Source organism: Cygnus olor, chromosome 1 (assembly GCF_009769625.2).
Source record: "Cygnus olor isolate bCygOlo1 chromosome 1, bCygOlo1.pri.v2, whole genome shotgun sequence".
NCBI lineage: Eukaryota > Metazoa > Chordata > Aves > Anseriformes > Anatidae > Cygnus > Cygnus olor.
This window is the reverse complement of record NC_049169.1, coordinates 52,879,870-52,895,267: the sequence shown is the minus strand read 5'-3', so window position 1 is coordinate 52,895,267 and position 15,398 is coordinate 52,879,870. Positions and strand designations below refer to the sequence as shown.

The 15,398-nt window shown below is 38.8% G+C and overlaps 1 protein-coding gene across 3 annotated transcripts in view; it reads left to right on the top strand.

Annotated features, from left to right (window-relative positions):
- Positions 1-15,398, top strand: part of TMTC2 (transmembrane O-mannosyltransferase targeting cadherins 2) — a 253,991-nt gene that overhangs the window by 127,651 nt on the left and 110,942 nt on the right. The gene's annotated exons all lie outside the window — the stretch shown is intronic.

The following is a 15,398-nucleotide window of genomic DNA, read 5'->3' as shown; positions in this document are numbered from 1 at the left end:
AGAGAAGAGAGATCTGCGTCCCACTCTAAAAGGTGGTGGAAAAGAAAGGAAGCACTGGGGCTGAAGTTGGCGGGTGCCTCCGGGGAGTGGGAGGGGAGGGAAAGTAGAGGTTGCTGCTGATTCAACCAGGCAAACATGTCAGGTCTCAGGAGCAGGTTCCTGTGTGATGTCTTAATCCCATCCATGTTTTGTTCGGCGGTGTTTCTCATTATTCAATGTACACTTCCTGAAATGTTTTGCAGTGCCCTTTGAGAAACCTGGCAATTAAACTATTGGTAAAACGTTATCTGTAGGGGAATTAGTTGAATGTTACTAAAAAGAAATATATGGACTAAATAGTAAAAAAAATGTGACAGAAGAAGTAAAGAGTAATTATTGCAAAATTATCTCGCTTTGGTGCAATATGCCCCACAACCTTACACTTCGTGCTTTTGCAACCTCCTGGGGTTTTGTTGGTTTTTTTGTGTTTGTTTTTTTGGACAAGATGAGTTTTGGATTTTTTTTTGTTGTTGTTGTTAAGGATATTCATTTTGCATCACTCACAATCTAAAACCCAAAATGCAGTGACTATGTAGTGGAAAAAATAATGATTTTGGTTACATATTGAGATATTTTTTTTTCTTGGACTTTCAGTGACATGACTTAGCAGGTGTATGCTGGGTATCCAGAACGTTCGGAAGAGGTTTAAATGGTACACTTTCAAGCCAGAAGGATTTAAAGCTGGGCCATTATGATTCAATTATGGTTTTTAGAGGATATAAAAGCACATTGCTGAGTCAAAAGAAACCATTTTTCCTCCAGTCTATTTTGGGCTGCAGAAAGAAGTGTTAGGCTGTCAAATTATTCTAAACTGGAGAACTTTGATTAAAGTTCAGAAAGAGCTTGCATGCTTTCAGTTGGTGTTTACATAGTCATAACGGCTTGGGCAGGACTGCAAATGTTTTTTATTATCTGGAAACCCATTCTATGAAGAAGGCAAAAGAAAAAAAAAAAAGGAATTTTCCGAGGATTTAAAGCATAGTGTTGCACTCCTCAAAATATGTTCTTCACTTGCTTTTACAAATTTCTTATCTTTAAAAATCAATGCTTTTTCCATTTGTTAAAACAAACTGAAGTAGTTTTCTTTGCACTTCCTTTTCTGTCTCAACCCTTCCATTAACATATGGAATAAAAGAGTTGATCAGAATGGTTACATAATGACACCAAATATGCTTATACTTTAAAGAACAGTGTTTAAAGTACTCAGCCATGTGGATCTGTCCAGATCAAGCACTCAGTCACAGCATAAAGGGTTTGGGGGTTACATGTTTTACATTCCTCACATAAATACATCAAAGCTCAAGTATGTCAAGAGCAACCCAAGATCTTTATGCTTCAATACACTGATGGATCTGGAGCAAAAACAATGTGCTGCTTCGTCTTTTTTTTTTTTTTTTAAATTGAAGAAAGGATTCTTGGAAGAAAAAAAAAGTCTATGCATAGTGATGCAAGTTACCTTAAGTGTTAGCTAGATGGCACTGAAACACACTCATGCTGCTGTATTAAAGTGACTTGTTTGGAGCACTGTCTTTGTTAACAAAAAGTTCAGGAGTAAAGTATCTCTCTGCTGCTGCTTTTCCTTTTCTGGCCTTACATAAAAATCTGTACATCTGTATGTTTTTTTTCTTTAAAGAATGCTTCTGAATGTACAAACCCCTCCATATTGACTAATAGTATAGTCAGAGAAAGACAACATGACATAAATAATGCTGAAATTTTTGCAAGCTATATTACATTTTCATGTATTTCTTCTTAGAATTTCGAAGTCCACATTTTAACATACAAAAGATACTCCTTTCTTTCTCACTATAAAAAGAACTTTTTCCAGGATGTAGCTATAGAAAGACAGCATGCTTGGTATTAATGATAGTTAAATACAAATTCTGCATGAATTGCAGCGGAGGTATAACAGAAAAATTCCACCCTAAGAAATTGACAAACGTTCCAGCAGTACTAGCTGCATCATCAGAAATGGTTAGATATAACTCTGCCTGGGGGCTCAATGCTGTCTGTTTTTGTAAATTGTTAAGGAATACTCAAAAGACAGGTGAATTGGCATAAAAACCTGCTTTCAGATAGCTTCAAGGCAAAAGCAAACAAATCGTAGCATTCAAAAAGCAAAGCTCAAGCACTTTTTCCTCATCTGTGTTCCTTTCCGGGAAATTACTTTGTTCCTGCAAAATCCTCAGGCATCCTGCATGATCTGCACTCATCCGTAGAGCATCCGATGCACACTTCTGCTGTCTCCCCACCTACCTCCTCATCAAGTTGCCACTTTTGTCACTCACATTTTTAGAACCAATCCTCCGATATGCTGAACTGCTTGTAAACAAATAGGCATCTACTTAAGGATCCCTCTAGTTGTGCTGTTACCGTTGACTTTTTGTTTGTTTGTACTCTTGTCCCCAAAGGAAATGGTTAAAGAGCAATAATTGAAGCTGCTGGGGAGGTCAAAGCCATGAGCACGGTCACCTAACATCCTGCACACTCCAGTTCCAGCAGTGGGCTGTAGGAATCCCCTCCAGCATCTTACTGGAGCTCACATTCCTGGCAAAGACATCCCAGCTTTCTGGGGGCTCGTTTTTAACTCTTCTCTACCCAGCGTGAAGTCAGGTTTTCCTGTGAGTTAGTGTTGCCCCTTTTGACCTTATTGAAATGCTAGAGTTTGGCTTCTAGTTGCAAAATGCTGTATGATGCTTGATCTTTTCCATTTGGAAAGCAAAGTTCATGCAAAGAGAAGTTGCCCTTAAACTAAATAATGTTTTTTTCCAGTTTGGATGAGTGACATTTAGAGCAAAGAAGAGGCTCAGTATGCAAGAATAAGTTATTGATGGTGTTTTCAAGAAGCCACCTCCTCCACTTCCAGTCAGTGTGTCAATTTTCTCAGCGTTTTAAGCCTTACCTCTCTTGGAAGTCTGTGAAGCTCTCAGCAAGAGATTAGAGGTTTGTCGTGTCTGGGCCTTTTTCTTAAACAGAATACACCAAGAAGACTTTGAATCTTTAAAACTTTTATAGCTTTCTCAGAAAGCAAATAGAGAAATAAAGCAGAGTGTCATAAAAGGGAGTGAACAGATTTGCTGGGTGAAGTGTACTCAGTTGTGTCTGAAAGCAGGTTTTGTCCTCGCCTGCTGGCAAGGGCAAGGCCTCTTATTTTTTTCATTGCTTAGGGGGATCTTTGTGGCCTCCTGTAGGTCTCTAGGAAGAGTTTGCCTGTTGTCTCTGAGACCTGGTTCCCTGCTTCTCTCAAGTCTCCTGTTCTTATCCGCGTGGTTTGTGGCTTCGTGTGGCTTTCCCTGTTGCCCCCTGCACTGCAGAAGCTTTTCCCAGGTCAGTGCTCTGGCAGAGGAAGAGCTGCCTGCCCCGTCTGAGCATCCCGCCTGAGCCAGTGCACAGCTGGCTGGTAAGGCCAGCCGCCAGCCCTGGGCTCCTGACGAGCCCCAGCCCTTCAGCAATACATACGTATACTGTAAACTGTGAGCAGCAACTTACACACTTGTAACATCTGTCCCAGTGAGAATCTCAGCTTTCATGTGGGAAATAAAAAAATCAAAAAATATATACATAGTCCTCATGGTTTTGGCCAATGCTTAAGAATGTAAACCTTTTTAATCCAGGATTTCAAAAGGCAAATAACAAAAAATTAAAACAAAGTGGGTTTTCTGGTCTTCTAGTTATTTCTGTGATAAGATTCAAAGTCTGACTGTGGGTTTGACAAGAGCAAGGCCAGCCCAGCTGTTAATGTCCTTGTCTGAGGGAGGCCTATTGCAGGTTGCAGGAAGTGTTCTTCCCGTTTAATTGCTGGTGTAAAAGCTCCTTCACATATGCATACGTGCAGCATGTGGAAAGTTTGTCAACCTTTCACACAGGCACTTGGGCCGGGATCCAAAGATGGATGTAGGGGCATGGTACACTCTCATGTTTGCACAAGCCCAAAATGTAGGTCTATAGGTTTTGTTCGGCTGCCACCTGCAGTTGCACACCATCCCCAGACACCATTCTGAAGGTCTAAGCAGCTGCTGTCAGGTGGACGCTCATGAGTTGACATGCAGAGCACTTGTAAAGCCTGTCCAGGTCTGCAGATCCCAGCCGCCTCTACTTCTGTGCCGTCAGGATTTCAGAGTGCCCCTACCCGTTTATGCTCTAACACTTTAGGGCTGCCATGTGCACTGAAGTGAAAGTGTGTGCTCAGGTGGATGCTAAATTAATTACTTGAGCTACCAGAGCTCAGGTCTCCTCCAAAACCAAGGGCTCAAGTCGTGATTACTCATGTTCACTGTTGTCAGCTGGGGTCTAGTTATTGCATTTGTCAATATTGTCAACTGAGAACCTGGATACTGCACCGTACACAGAGGCAAACAACTTTGAAAAGAGAAAATGTCAGTCTTAGGACGAGAATACCTGCATGGTCTGGAGTCTGCCATAGAAAATGCAGATGGAAATGTGGAAATTCTCCTTTCTTTTGAAAAGGAGGGCATTGTCCACGATTCTACAAAGTCACTGGGCAAAAAGTAGGACAATATATTGTTTTCTAGAAAACAAAGTGCTGAATAGTGCCTGATTCTTCCATTTGTGAACCTGTGAGCCTGCAGTAAGGTTTCTAAGGAACTAAGTTTGGCATTTCTTAGAGACTAGCTTAGACATAGCTCTGCCCAGAATGCTGATTTCTGTGGAGCCCGTGCTTAAGGCACTTCACTTTCAAAGGTTTTGAGATGTTCACGCTTCCAGTCTGTAGGCAATTACAAAACAGAGTCACTGAAATTTTCAGCATACTGGTGTTTTCATCATTTTTGTGACTTTAATATTAGAAATACTCATTTTAGAGATCCCCTCAGAAGAACAAGCCAGCAAACTGTTTCACAGAAGCATAAATACCACTGCAGAGTAGACTTTACAGTTTAATTCCTATTTAGATATGTGAATTGTGGAAGCTGTGATTTTTAATATTTGGAAAAATGGCGAGGTCCCTTCAGAGTGGCTCCTTAAAAATTTAGCAGTTGTCATTTCTGTCTCTGCATGTATTTTGGTTAATGATTTTTATGTTCTTGTGCAAATAGGAAGGAATTTTAATCAAACTTGCATGTATGCAATTTAAAGCAGGATGTTAGCCTTATAAGTCTAATTTTTCATTGCTGAAATGAATATTGCTAGGCAGATAAATTCATAATATGTGAGCCCTCCTAGTCTTTAAAGGTTATCCTCATTTTTTCTCTAAGCAAGGTCAAGAAGTGTACGTGCTGCATTGATTGGCAAAGTTGAGAAGCGTGTAAATGATTAACAACTTTGAACTTCTTTGCAGCCTAGTTGCTCTCTTGAAAATCAATCAAGCATGGTCAGTCCCCTTCTGTGACATCTCAGGATGCATAATGCTAAAAAATCCCAGATAACCTGCCACGGTGATTCTTCCTGAGCCAGACTTCAATGCAGAGAAGGAAATTTGGAATTCATTATGTGGAAATTAGTCATGTCCTCATTAGGAAACTGGAGGGAAAAAAAGCGTGCACATGCACACACACAAACACACACAAAATGAAAGTCCTTGACAAGTCAAAGGATGTATGTGCTACAGTGTCTACCCCACCCACAGAGGGAGATGTATAAATATATATGTATGTGTATATGTGCATGTTTATATATATATATATGAATATATATAGCATATATAAATGATATATAATATATGATATATAATATACAAAATAAATATATTATAAAATATATAAATAAATATATAATATGTAATGTAAGATGTATAATTTATAAATGCAACAATTAGAAGTCTCTGCATTTTACTGCAAGTTGTAATAGTAGTCCTCTCTTTTTTTTTTTTTTTTTTGTTGTTGTTCTTTTCCCTCTTGGTCTCCTCAGGAACCACTTTTCTAATGACTCAGGAGGTTTATAGTTTAGAAGGTAGAGAGGAGCTGGTTGTGAAGTTGGCAATAGGGGGGTCTCATCACGTTAAGAACTAGGTATTTATGCTATACCCACCGAAGATAAGCAGGCTTTGGTTCCATTTTAAAAGCCTGAGACCTAGCCAAATAGGAATTGCTGGCAACAACTCTGATAGCAAGTATTTGCAGGTTCAAAGATGAGGAGAAGGGAGAAAACAGAAGGGAGAGTGATTACGGACGAGGTTCCCAAGCCTTCTTTCTGGTTTTGTTCTTTTTTTTTTTTTTCCTCTTTTATTTTATGATTTAATTTGAATATCTCCGTAATTAATGACCTCTGAGCCTTCCACTCCAACCTCATTTTTTTTTAATACAAGCCTTTGTTCAAAAGAAAAGGGTAAGAACTTGAGTTTCTTCTTACTTTAATCCATTACTGTTCTCCTTTAAGACTGCGTTGCCGCTCCTTTCTTCTCCTGGTTTCTGATTTTTGTTTCTAAATTACTGATTTCTTTTACTTCTGAGATTTCCATCCACTTCCATCGTATTTATAGCTTTTTACCCCATATCTTAAACTTGCAAAAGCAAAAAAAAAAAGTGTTTGAAATTTCTCTGTTTAGCATTATTTTATTTTGAAGGAAAGAGGATTCCAGGATTATGTTGTCCATTCCTGTGTAAGAGCAAATTCTTATTGTCTTTCAGCTGTACTGCACTAAAATTTCCATTTCTGCTTTGCATATTTTGGCTGAAAAGTATGCAACAACAAAGAGATGTCTTTTTATAGCTTGACTTGAGTTCTCTAGGCTTTTTTATTCCTTAATAGAAAGCAGGGCTAGTATAATTGTGGTGGTAAAAATATATAACAAATTTTATGGGGAGAGGTAATATCTTTTATTAGGCCAGTTGTTCATCTTTGGCCCATTTTTCCAATTATACTTTGTACATTTTTCTAACCATGCTGCTTGCGCTAATAGAAGATGCTATCTATCTCCTTTCATGCCGTTCCTCACTCATACATAAGAACAGTAAGTCTTTTGTCTTTATTCGCAGTGAGACTCTGGCAAGCAAGGTAACTGATGATGTTTCAAAACTGATTAATTCTTTCAAACCAATTCCTTTGTATAAGAGCAGTAGCTGAAATTGTCAGCTAAAGGCTACAAGCCTAGTTTAGCTGGGTTTGCTGTATATCTGTCTGGCTGAATATTTGAATCGTAGAGTTCTGGAATAATAAGTAGCAGATGATACTATACTCAGGCTTCCCAGGATGTAATGTTGGATCGTGTTAGATTTTACAAGACTCTAGACATAAAGGTGAACCCCACCATTTCCAAAGACACCGTTACGTTTCAGTGTAATAAGTGGCTGAAGCAAATAGTAAAAGTAATTGAGGCGTATAACTCACTTGGTTAGATACAGTGCAGCAGAAGCATATTAGAATAAAATTTCCAGATCTCGTAGTAAAAGAGGTCACTACTGTCTGTAGTGCTTATTTATTTGTATAATAGACACTTATGAGGGAGCAGAACCTCCTGCTGCACCAGAGAGAACATCGTTACAAATTCTTGCTGCTTTTACAAGTATAACATCTGAATTTAGAGGCAGTAGGGAAAGGAAAAAGAGACAAAAGGCTTTTAAGCAGTCTGCTTAATATAATCCAGCACATCCATGTCAGAACTGGTTGTAGAAACAGCATCTTGATCTGGTATCAGGTAAGTTTCGTTGTAGTACTTCTAGCAAAATTTTGGACAAATTTATACTTTTGGGAGCAATTTGAGGTAACTATTCCATCCATGTGGGAGAGATGAAGGAGGTTTTAGAGGGAGTCTTAAGGCATTTTTGAGAGAAGAACGATGAGCTGATGAGGGGCAGGGGAAGTTGGAAATGTAGACAAAACAGATATGTAGCAGTGGAGAAGTTCATCTTAAGTATCTGAACGTTATCAAGGCACTGAAGAAGTGCGTATTTCCAAAAGATATTAACAGAATTTTCTGCAAGATTAATGAATTTGGACCCTTCCTAGCATCACATCTGCGGAGCTTGTGTACCGACCTTGAAACCAAGCAGCCTGTGTAAAATGGATGTTCTTAAAACTGCCAGGTGGGAGAGATCTTGTGGCCATGTAATCCTTCTTAAGGTATGATGGCTCAAGGACTTCTTGTTTTAAAGTTGTTATGCTTTTTATGTTTAGTTGAACTTTGTTGTTCTTGTTGGTGGTGGTGGTGGTTTTTTTTGTCCCAAAACACTTATTAAAATGGAATGTTTGTACTTAATGTTTACTACTTGTAATAGATCTCATGTAAGTATTACCACTACAAGTCTCAGCCTGCTGAAGAAGCAGGGATGTATGCGCACATTACTACAATACATGGCCAGAGTACGTCTGTGCTAACGATGTTCTCAGAAGTCATGGTTTGGTAGATCTCTTTGGCAGCAGTCATGGCTTAACAAAGTCTCACCTCTTCCTTCAGCTTTCCACCCCTGTATGTCGTTCCCTCCATTGGGCTGACACAATGTCAGTTTGTACAAGGAACTGAGCACGCTGAAAACCATAGAAAACAAGCAAACTCCTAAAGCAGCATTGCTGTTGTCATACTATGAAGCCACGGTCTAAATTCACGACTTAGAAAATAAATGCGATGCTTCTGTTAGTCAATTTAAAGACGTTTGGCATGCTCTGCTCCGTTGTCTTCTCTCCACCTTCCCACTCCTGCCTTTTATTAGAAAATTCAACAATATAATCAGCAAGCCAGGTAATTAGTTTCTAACATTTAAAGCCTTTATATACCCTTCTCATGCATGGTTATGGCATATGGGTTTTTGAACTTTTTTTTTAAACCAGTATTGAGGACTGGATGCAGCTTTGATCTAGGTTTGGAGTAGACAAGGGCTCATGTTTGTGTGCCATTTAGTTTGGTTCAGCAGCATTTTCGTGCCTCCCTTGAAGGGGAGAGGGCTGTAAGAGGCAGCTCACCGCCACAGCCTCCTGAAGAATTGGTTGGGGGAGGTTACCTCTCTGCTCTTTTGTTGCTTCCTTGGCAGCCAATGTCCTGTTTCAGTGCACAGTTTTTTTCTTGTTTGCATTATTGAGTGTCTGACCTTAGGCAACCTAGTTTAGTTCACTAAACCTTGCTTTTTTTTTTTTTTTTTAATACTGAATTATGACGATCTGCTAATCTCTACAAATCTGTGTTCTATATTGGAGTGCTTATTAAAAACAAGCCAAAAGCTCAAAATAGAAACAACTTTGAGGATTTTTATTTTGCTGGTTTTACTGTGGCAGAAACATTCAGTGATGTGGGTGTCTGCACAATACAATATAAGATATCCTCTTCCAAGTCCTGCCTTTTTTTGTGTTCTCGGAGAAATCCCACACTCATTAAATAGTTTTCTATTAGGATAACTTGGAGAGAGAACTGCTGTGCTTCAGCCTTCCCACCGAGTGAAGTCTCATTATAAATCATCTCTTTATGGTTCCAAAATGCTGCTTTCAAACTGCACTCATTAATGAGACTGGAATGAATTTCATAATGGCTGGCTGTTTGCACCGGAGTCACACTCAGGAAAGACTGTTGCTGTTGACTTCCTTGATGCCTGAAACACGTCTGCGATGCAGAAGGCCAACAAACTGAGAATTAATAGGGAAGGCTGTGTTTGTGTGTGTGAATATGAATGAATATATGCAGGCAAAATCAATTACATTTGCACCATTTTTATTTCTTCCTGCTTGTTTGGTCCAAAAAGTGGAGAAGCTTATTTAAAACAAATGTTTTGATAAACATACTGAATCTATTTAATAAATAAATAAATAAATATATATATTAATTTCTTCAAAAAGCATATATGCATTTTTATATTTCCCTCATAGAAGCTGAATTGTTTTACAGCCTAACAAATCAGACCACAGATCATTGCCTAGTGGGAAGTATTAAGATTGCATTTTAAGCCAAGCAAGATAGCAGTGCAGACGTTCAAGTAAGTTTAATATAATTGGTTAAGGGACTTCATCATACCTCTCACAGTACCAGCAATTGACCTCTTTTAAGTACTTCACCCCTTAATAGTTTGGTTGAAAAGTATCTTGGTGTTGGTTCGCAGGAGATTGCTCACTGCCTCGTTTCTTCACATTAGCTTAATGGACAATAATGAGTCACCATGCCAATTTCAATCCCATGACATGAAGTAAGTTTTGTCATCCATATTCTGGTTCACTATTTTTCATAGCTCTCTTTTTATTTGAATTACTAGGGATTTGATTTTGCATTACTGAGGATAGTAATTGCTTTACCTTTAACTCTGTCTCTGGGTCAGACCCTAACAATACAATTCATGTTTTTAAAAGGGCTATACTTAGATATCCTTTTAAATACTCTTTAAAAAGGTATTTAAAACGAGCGCAGAAAAAATAACAGCAAAAATATATATATATATTCTTCATATTTAATGTATAGGGAAACAAGGTAGAAGACATTCCATTCAAGGTGTTCTATTATTTTTCTCAAACATGCTTCTGGGGAAACTTTTTGTTGAAGTATTTGCGGTTTTTATGATTGGTTAAATATTCTTATGTGTGTTTGTGCCTTTCTATTCCGGTGATATCATTGCAACACTATTTGCTAGTATCATTGAGTAGTCATTATTTATGTAGCTAGACAGTGCTGTTTGCTGCAAAATGTTTAATTTGTTCTCTCTATTTGTTTTCTAATAGATTTTCATTCCCATTTCTATCTAGTGTATTCCATAGAGAATGAATATAAAAAAGTTCCCCAGAAATTAACATAGGGCATGACAAGCTCTCTTCTTCAAATTAGTCTTTGTGCAGAACCGATTCTATAAGAAACTAACCAGATCTAATGAAAAAGAAAAGCAAATGAAATTGATATTAAAATGTTAATTTTCCCAGTGTTACTTCTCTGAGATCTCAGTATTATTCATCAGGTCTTACAGAAGCTGTTCATTTAGTTTTTTCTTTGAGTGTTTTTTTTTTTCCCAATGTATTATTCTTCAAATGTCCAAGCATGAATCTCCAGAACTGTGGTGGTTTTACTCAGGTGGGCAGCTGAGTTCCACCACAGCTGCTCTCTCACTCTCCCTCCTCGAAGAGGAAGGGGGAGAAAATACGACACAAAGAGCTCAAGGTTTGAGATAAGGGTGGGGAGATCACTCAACAATTATCATGACGGGCAAAACAGAGTCAGCATAGGGAGACAGTAAGATTTATTGCCTATTACTAACAAGCTAGAGAAGCGAGAAACAAAGGAAAGAAACCAAAAACGCCTTCCCCCCATCCACCCTCTTCGACCTCCTTCCCCTGAGCGGCGCCAGGGAACGGGGGAATGGGGGTTGTGGTCAGTCTATGGCACTTTGTCTCCGCTGCTTCTTCTTGGTCACTCTCGTCCCCTGTGCTGTGGGGTCCCTCCCATGGGATGCAGTCCTTGGTGAACTGATCCGGCATGGGCTTCCCATAGGCAGCAGCTCTTCAAGAACTGTACCAGTTATGGGTCTGTACCAAGGGGTCCATCCCTCAGGAGCAAACTGCTCCAACCTGGGTCCCCCATGGGCAGCAGCTCCTGCCAGGTCACCTGCTCCTGCGTGGTCTCCTCTCCACAGGCTACAGGTCCGGCCCGGAATCTGCTCCGGTGGGGGTCCTCCACAGGCCGCAGCCTCCATCAGTCAAGAACTAACCTGGGTAGTTACACAGGAGGCAAGGCTGAGTTAGATGACAAAGGAGGCATGTAGATGTGCTCTAGACTACTTGTTTTAACTAGGAGTATGAGAGGAAAATATACCTGAAATATACTGAAAATATACTTGAAACGCAAACCTTTCATCAGTGGGGTTGACCTACTGTTTGCTAGTATTCTTTCTTGAATTACCTTTCAGCTGCTGCAAGCACTGACTTTAAATCTCAAAAGTAAGTTTTGTTTGGAAGGCTTTTTTGGAAGGCTTTCTGAGACTGATGGTCATTGCACATCACCTTTTGTTTCTCCAGTTCTTCATGGTTCCCATTGTTTGAAATGTGATGTTACTGTAGCATAGAATAAACAGAGATTGCATCCAGATCATAGGAGATGTTTGTTAACGTTATATTGAGTTTTTCACACAAACATGTTCTGAGTCACTAAACAATTACCTCTGTTTTTTCCTTTCTCACTGAATCAATAGATCTGAAAATATTTGCACCCAAACCAGATTTTAATATTTCTTTTTAAAGGACAAAAGTAACTTCTTGTATGATCTTAAATGAACCTTCCTTGATAATTTGAAGTGCCTTCTGAGCTGATGAGTAGGTTCTGCATTTCAGGTGGAGTTTTAATTGGCTGTTTCTCTGTGCTTAAACATTACTCAAAGAATTACAATTTGTAATATATTTTCTTTGTTATGAACATAGTTTCAAGATAACTTTGCTGCTTGTTCTTTTCCTATACTTTAAAGGTACAAATAAACAAAACACCTAAATTTTTGACTTGGCAAATAAGAAAATAAACAAACAAACAAAAACAACACAAGATTCTGATGGTTTTCCACTGCAGAAACCGACTTCTTTCATCCTATGGGCTTCCAGCAGATGGATTTCTATTACATCTGGATAGATTGTTCTATCAAAACTGGAGTCAACTTGCTGATTATTCCATATACAGAAATTGGTTATTGATGACTTCCTTCTACTGGATTAATAAAGTTGATTAGTCATTGCCAGAGTCTTAATTTGGCAATAAATTACATTTTTACTCATGAAATCCATTTCCATTTGCATTAGTCAGTTAAAAAGTATATGCCTGTTTACATTCTTACAGTATTTATTTTTCTTCCACTGAATATTAATCAGGCTCTTAGGTTTCAGTATTCCTTTATTGCCATCTTACTAGTATAAGAAACGTGTGAAATGTGCCATACTCATTTTTGGTAGTCGGTTTGGAAGTAGGATTGCAGTGTGTGCTGTATGCGTCATTTGGTACTTTGCCTCCTCTTCCCTGAGCAAGCCCATACATACTGTAAAGCAATGATCTTGGAGGTCTTTTCCAAACTTTATGATTCTATGATTCCTTTAGAAGAAAAAAATGCGCATGCACTATCTGTCCAAGTGATCAGGCCTTCAGTAACTTGCCAACACTTTGTACAGGGTGAATATTTCAGAAGCATTGCCAGATCAGATTTCCTTCGTATGTTATAGGAGATACAAAGGGCACTGCTGGTCTCAGCTGTGAGTGCTCATCTTCAGGTGTACTCATGACTCGAGAGGGCACTCTGGCTACGTAGCAGTTTCAGGCTTTGCCTTACCAGTAGGACTTGGGCAAAGCTTCCTTCCTAGGAGGAAGGGGGCTCTGCTGGCCTACTCATGAAGTTGCTCAAGTGTAGGTGCTAAACCATGCCTGAGCCCTGATGCTCTTCTCTGAGACTGTAAGGCTTCCCTGCAGCCCATACAGCAGAGGTGAATTTTCCCTTAGGTCCCTTTCACCTTACATGAATCGCTGTTCAAAAAACGGTTGCAAAGGCAAAGCCAAGTCCTGTCATTTTGTGTGTGTTATTTGGGTTTTGTGGCATGTTGATAATGAGTTTTTAAAAATCTCAGGCATGTTTTTCATCTCATTATGTATGCTGTTAGCTTTTTGCAGCACCTTACTTGGATTATTTACTTTACTCTTTTTTCCTTCACTTCTTTTTTATATTTTGTGTGTCATCAAGGAACTATAACATTAACATGCCAACTTCAGAGTCAGTATTGCTGCTAACATTCTCACTTGGTGAGTTTGAAATGTGGCCATTATCTGGTGTAAATTGCTGACATCAATGCCACCATTTTTACCAATGAGAAAGCTTGAATTATTATTATTTTTATAGTAAATAGAAACCAATATTTACATTGTTTGATGTTGTACTAAAACACTCAACACAAAGTATCTGTCTTTTTTGTGTGATTAATTTTTATTTTTCCATGCGATATGTATACATATATCTGGAGGTAGAAGGATGTTTATGGAAAAGATGAGAACGGCAGCAGAGAGAATGTAGAAATAGAAAAAATAGATTTTACATTCTACTGGACACGTTAGAAATAATTGACTCTCCCAGACAATTTTTCATAAGTCTTTGCACTTTTTTTTGAAATTTTGCAGGAGTATTTATATACGATAGTTTTAAGAAATGTACTACAAGAAGAGAGAATGTCTTAAGGACAGAGATCACCCATAAAATGATAGATAGATCAAGAGTACAACTTATTAATGTATATGATTGAGTGGTTTTGTTTAGTATTGTTTTTAAAAAAATGGCATGGATTTGCACGTGCTTGTAATCACTGGGCAAAAGGATATGTTTGTAAAAGATGGATTTTAGAAATGTGTGAAATGTGAAAAAGATGCTAATGTGACAGGGGGAACAAAACATGAGGATCATCTTAACATTTTTGCTGAAGTGAAGCAAATCTTAGGACAAAGTAGGATTGCAGGAAGCTCTGGTACTTAATGCAGAAATGATTGGAGTATGGATAGGTTAATGGAGACAATACTTTATCTTCCCCACAAGTTAGACATTTACCCTACTCTTAATGACAGGAAAAAGCCATAGAGCCAACCTCCATAGCAGGTTTTTCCAGTGCATCCCTATATTTAGCAGAGGAAAGCATCTCCTGATGAGTAACCTGAATCTTCCTTTCTTGAACTGAAGCTTATTATTCTTATCCTTTGGACATGGATATAGAAAACAGATTATTCATTTCCTGTTTGCAGTATTCATTTCTGTACTAGCGGGCAGCTGTCATATCTAAACAGCTTACGTTCTTCATTCTTTCCTCATGGGGCATGTTTTTCTAGATCACGAACCCGTCTTATTCTCCTCCTCTGACCTCTCTCTATTTCCTCCATTTATTTCTAATAGCTCTGTGCTGGATCCAGACAGTTTTAGGAATTACTAGTATTGAGAAGACTGGAAGGATTACTGCACGTGTCTAGAAGGGTAGGCTTTCATTTGCAGTCCCAGTATAGCATTTGCCTTTTTAGCAGTGGCTTAAAAGAGCTGCTTGTGATTTTATGTAATCCCAGATGCATGTCAGAAGAGCCTATCACTTGTTCCACAACTTACATTTGTGCAGTTTTTTGCAGTCAGAGTTGCACCTGCCTTTTGTATAGGATTCTTTTAGTGAACATTTCTCTGTTTTTCTCAGAATTTCAGTTCTGCCTTCCAACGACATACTTGTATGTGCGGTGAGCATTCAGCATTTTGGCTAGTGCATAAAGTGCAGCACCCTCCATTCACTGCAAAACCTCTTTAACAATGCGTGTTAAACAAAGCTATGTCTGTTGGACCACATATCTACCTGTGTGCTGGTAACAGCAGGGTTGGGCAGTGTTCCCCAGAAGTTTGGCAGTTCGAGTAATGACTCAGTCCCAGTGGGCTTCCAACCTCCTGTGTTTAAGTTCTCGCTGCCATAGATGGATGGATTAACCCCAGGCAGATATCTGTAGCTTCCCGATTGTCAGA